Source organism: Chelonoidis abingdonii, chromosome 8 (genome assembly GCF_003597395.2).
Source record: "Chelonoidis abingdonii isolate Lonesome George chromosome 8, CheloAbing_2.0, whole genome shotgun sequence".
Taxonomy (NCBI): Eukaryota; Metazoa; Chordata; order Testudines; family Testudinidae; genus Chelonoidis; species Chelonoidis abingdonii.
Genome location: NC_133776.1, coordinates 104154056 through 104160127, shown reverse-complemented (window position 1 = coordinate 104160127; position 6072 = coordinate 104154056).

Sequence of the window (6072 nt, the reverse complement as noted above, 5' to 3'; positions counted from 1 at the left end):
TACAAACATGTGTGAAGACAGGGTCCAAACCCCAACACTTTACAAGCTAAGGCTCCAGTCTGGCGCACGCACACATAGAGTCCCATTGTGGTCGGGGTGCACTTCGCATCAGGAGTGTGACCCACGCCTTGCGTGCTGGGGGGTTTGCACTGGTCTGACTAAGGTTGCTGCCTCAGTGCAAACCCTGAGCAGACACATGCTGCACTGATGTGAAGAGCCTTGCATGGGTGAGGCTGACCCTGGTTTGATGCCAAGGAAGCCTGTGCTGGTGCACATTGGTTTTTATGTCACTGCAGCCTGTCTGCACTAGGGATTTGCCCCGGTGTAGCTCCATTGGTGGCCAAGGTCCCAGTGTAAACAAGCCATTATCTGCATTGAGTTTGCAGGGCTGGGGCCTCCCGAGAGCACCTCCAAATGAATGCTAGGCTATGGGCACTAATGAGAGTGAACAGTGGAATTTAAACTTTCCCAGACTAAACTCCATTACTAAATGCATTCCCCCTCCTTCAATCTGTGAATGCACCATACATAGCCTGGCCTGGGCCTTCAGACGGACTGGGAAAGGTCCGTGTGTGACAGAGCGCTTTCAGTTTTACATCAGAGCAACTAACGTGGTTTGACAGGAGTTTGAGGCATTACTAATTTATAAAGAGGTGGTATGAGAGGTCATTGCACCAAATAAAACATGTTTAAAGTGTTGGATCTGATTAGTGATTTTCCCTCAGCAGGCATTTTAGCCTAACCAAAATCCTGGGCCTCAGTCCCTTGAGTGTGTGTGGTTCACCATGGGGTGCAGCCTGACCAAGGCAAACAGGTCTGCTGAGAAACATAGAATCTGCTCACATGGCAGGTCCACTGTTCTTTCCTGGGGTGTTGGGAAGGGGGCAAAGTATCTCCTCACTCCCGTTATCTTCTGCAAGGAACAGAAGGTGCCCACCCCCACCTTTAAAATATAAACAGACTCCAGTCATTACCCATGGATCACACTGCCCTGGCACCAACATGGATACGCAGATATTTAATGACCCCCATCACAACCCCTCGCCTACCATTCCCTAGTTCCCTGGCGAGCAGAGATGGACCCTGTAGCATGCCCAGAAGATTAAGAAACTCATCATAATATATATATAAATAAAATAGCATTCTGGGCTGTGTTGTATGTAAGTCATGGGAAGTAACTGTCCAGCTCTTCTTGGCACTGGGGAGGCCTCGGCTGGTTTACTCTATCCAGTTCTGGGGACCACAATGTAGCAAAGATGTGGCTAAACTGGGAAGAGTCCAGAGGAGAGGAACAAAATGCTAAAAAGGTTTAGAAAACCTGATTTGTGAGGAAAGGTTAAAAGAAAACTGGGCAAGTTTAGTCTTGAGAAAAGAAGGCTGAGGGGGAGACACTGACAACAGTCCTCAAATATGTTAAGGGCCATTATAAAAAGGATGGTGATCAATTGTTCTCCATGTGCACTGAATGTAGGACAGTGCTAGACATTATGTGGACTTGCAAACAGACCCTAAAAAAGACAAGCCCATTCATCCCAGACAGTATGAACTTGCCAGAGGGGGAATGGTGATGCAGATAGAATATCTGAACAATTTAACAAACTAAGGCCACAAGGGACCAAAAATGAAGTTAGGATTGGAAAAGGTGCAGAGAAGGGCAACAAAATGAGGGGTATGGAACAGCTGCTGTATGAGGAGAGATTAGAAAGACTGGGCCTGTTCAGCTTGGAAAAGAGACGACTAAGGGGGGATATGATTGAGGTCTATACAATCATGACTGGTGGGGAGCAAGTAAATAAGGAGGTGTTATTTACTTCTTCCCACAACACAAGACCCAGGGGTCACCCACTGAGATTAACAGACATCAGTTTAAAAACAAACATAAGGAAGTATTTTGTCACACAGCTTGTGACACTCATTGCCAGGGGATGCTGTGAAGGCCAAAATTATAACAGAAAAGAACTAGATAAATTCATGAAGGATAGGCCCATCAATGGCTATTAGTTAAGATGGTCAGGGATGAAACCCCATGTTTGGGCAGTTAGAGGCTAGGGACACCCAGATGCTCGGACAGGATGGACAGGGGATGGATCACTTGATGATTACCTGTTCTGTTCATTCCCCCTGGGCACCTGGCACTGGCCATCATCGGAAGACAGGATACTGGGCTAGATGGACCTTTGGCCTGACCCAGGCTGGCCGTTCTTATGTTCATTGTGATCATCATGCATCCACATCACATGGATCATCTAGTCTGACCTCCTCTATAACACAGGCCAGAGAACTTCCCAAAACAATTCCCAGAGCAGAGCCTTTAGAAAAACATCCCGTCTTGATTTAAACATTGCCGGGGATGGAAAAAAACACCATGATCTTGGTAAGTTGTTTCAGTGATTACTCTCATTGCTAAAAATGTGTGTCTTATTTCCAGTTTGAATTTGTTTAGCTTTAGCTTCCAGCCATTGCATTGTTAGACCTGTCTCTGCTAGATTGAAGAGCCTAGTATTAAACATTTGTTCCCTCTGTAGCTACTTATAGGCTGTAATCAAGTCAATCAGGGTGTTCTCCGCTGTCATCCTGTTGGTACATGCGTCAGCGACAGGGCTGTACCATGTATTTGGTTTAAGGGTTAGTTAAATAAAAGTAGGCAGACCTAAGAGCTAAAGGCCACATTGTTCTTGTCCTTTGTTCCCATTGATTCATGAATTTGGATGGTGCAAGAGAAAAAATTTAGCCCTATGTAAAAGTGGACTGAACTGATAACCAACAATATTCCCAAACATCACAGCCCACGGCGTATTGGGTCAGGCATGGAAAAACACCACTTTCTGCCTTGCTAAGCATAAAATAGTGAAATAATTCTCTAAAATGTAAGTTACTTTGTTTTTGAGTTAGATAGTTAACTGATAACCAGAGCATACATTAGTAGCTCAATGCAGTAGGTAACTGATGGACTTAACATATCTAACTTAGAAACCATTGAAAGCATTTTGAAGTGTCTTGTGAATCTTTCCTTTTGCAAAATTGAATGTATGCATCACCTTTGTATTTAAAACTGGGGCGAGCTAAACATTTTCTCTAGCCCTGTACAATTTTGCTGCCACTAAGATTTTTCATGCTCAGAAGTTTCCTCTAGCCGCCAAACGTACCACAAGTCCAGCAGGTGGCAGCATTCAGCTTTGACAGGAACCTGCAGTTGGGTGTGTAGGATTTCAGCTGAAGAGAGGAAAAAGCAGGAGAGGTAACAAAATTGCACAGACTTTGGAGGCCACAGGGAAGGAAGGGCATCTGCTAACGCTGGAAAATATTTCACTCACAACAGCACTGGTCTGACTTTATTTAAAATAAACAGTTTCCAGGCTGCCAGAAGACACATGGAGATCGCTGAGAATTTATGACTTTGAATACATTGTAGGGCAAGAGATGACAGGTAACATTTATATGGATTTAGTAAAACTAATGTCCAACCAAAGCTCTTGACAGCCCCCTAAACACTATGTTCTGCAGCAGATATCCTCACAGAACGTCCATTTCTGCCAAAGACACATTCATTTCACTGCATAGAGAAGAAGAGACCACCCAGAAAATTGGCTGAAATAAGTGACTCCAAGGAGTAGCACTTTATCATTTTGACCAGCGTTGCTGGACGTGATTTTTTCCCCTTATGCAGAAGCTCCCACAGTCGGTATTTTTCTAGCTGTTCAATGGAGGTTTGTGTGAACTCTCAAGCTAAAGCCTCACCTTGAATGAGTTTCAGATTAGGGATGAGTTCCTGGTCAATTTCCTCCATTGTCAATTTCCCCACAACCTTTGCGTTCTATGGACAGCAGGAGTAACTGCATTAGGGTACTTCTGATTGTTCCTGGAAGCGTGTTACTGACCCAAAGTAGCAGGTGTAGTCTCACATTTAAGGCCTCCATTAGACACATCAGATCACTATGGTCAGTTGCATCGCAAGACAGACCCTTTGAGCCAACGTGGCCCCTGCGTCCTCTTACAGCCCATTTACTCCTAGCTTTGCCAGTAAACTGCCCCAGGAGGGATGTGGGCAGACAGGGCAGCTTGCAACCCACTAGCTGCACACCAAGCACTTTGATGAGCATTAAACACAAATGAGGAAATAGTTTCTTTTCTAAACAAAACTCTGCAGTTTTAGGTCCATCTTCATTCCTGGGTTACAGGCAGCATTTCAGGTTCTAACTATTAAGGCATTTTCAATCAGAGAATTGTGCTAAAAACTCATTATCCAACTGTATCTTTCAGCTTCCAGACTACAAGCACTTCCATTAGAAATTACAGCAGACACGTCACACTTAAGCCCAGCATGAAGTGATGTCAACAGGAAATCCAGGAAACCAGAGGCTCAGAAAGTTCATGCACTCAGGAGTGAGGCACTGAAACATTCTCTCTAATCCGATAACAGAAGCAAAGCTCAAGGTCTGGCCTCTGCTCACAATAAATTAAATGGCTTTTGTGGTCATCAAACACCAAAATACAGCTCCCCCCTTTAATTGCTGACAAGAGCTGCCTTGTATAATTGCTGCCTTATATAACCTCCACAAGAGACATGAGCAGTTCAAGTGTTTCTTTAAGATCCAGCACCAGCTCAATAGTTAATGAGTATATTCAGCCATGGTTCAAATCATGCTCATCTGCTGATCAGATCTACTGGCTTCGGTATTCCTCCTTGCCATTGGGAGGAAAGCAGGACCATTTTCTGTAGTAAACAGATCTGTCTCATGTACACGGCACCTTTGAACTCATGTCTATGAAGGAGTTGCCAGCTATGGTCCCAAAGTGAGGTGTGAGTGGGACAAGAAGCTGAGTTTGGTTTGGGTAGGGCTGGCTGTGTGAACAGCTGGGCTGCCCGGTGTGTCGGGACCTGTGGGAGGAAGTCTACCACCCAATCATAGCATGTCATGGAAATCCTGTTGGGATCTGGTCCAGTTTGAAGGGGGCTGTTTTGCAATGAACGAGCAGGGTGATCGATATGGCTGGGATGCTGGAGGTAAGCACCATTGCTGAGCTGTGCCATTTAAACACACACACACACGGAAATGCAGTTTTGAGCTTTGTTTCCCTAGGGCTATAGCCAGGCATAAGTCCCAGGGCCAGATGGGCAGAGCCAGCTGCAGGCATTCAGTGTAGGCCCCGTGGGAAGAGTCTCTGCCCACACTTAGCAACTGGCTTTGGCACAATGTATGTGCTGCTGGCTGACTCCAGAACTCAGCTTCTGTGAAGGGGGCAGGTTATGCAGAACGTTGCCCATTCCTTTACAGGGGGTCAGCAGCATCCTTCCCCAGTGCTGCGCCCGGCCTGGCTCAGCTCTGTTCCAGCCCTTTATCATCCTGGTAGCTGTGCTATCTCAACTGCACCTGTCGGGCTGCTTTTCAACCAGGTCCAGGCAACTCCCAGTTCTTCCCAGCCCAGTCAGGACTGGCCAGCTGCACCCTACACCCAGCACACCAGCACTCTGGGCTCACCGTTTTAGAGCAGTCTCAAACGTGCTGGTTTCACCACAATGAAGTGTGTCTCGTGCACATGTGCTGTAGTTCTGGCACACCTTGCCATGCTGGCGGGAACGTCCCAACAGCTTCATCTAGAACCTCCAGCTGAGACATCTGGAGCCTGCTACTCATTTACACCAAGGCTCCTTCGCACTGTTTTGGCACTGAAAGCTCCCTCCACACTCCCAGAACCGTGGGAATAAGGCTCAGGCCCTGGTCTGAAAACAAAGGATCCCGACTCTTTCTTTTTGGAACATACCCATTTAGTGCTCTAAAAACCATCTCTGTGCAGCAATGCTTTGGGAGGCCACCAAGAGCAGGCTGCAGGCTAGCCTCCTGTTAAGATGAGTTCCTGTCTGCATCCTGTAGAACTTGCCATACCGGTATTGCCCTGGCCTCTTTTTTTGTCATTCAGTGTTGAACGCATTCTAAAACAATATGCATTATCTCACCTTTTGGGGGCAAAGCCAGACTTTTAGGCACCTGCTCCCCTACTTGGTGTAAACTTTGCTTGTGCCAATCAGAAACGAACACACACAGGTTTTGGGCTCCGTCCCCTATGACACTT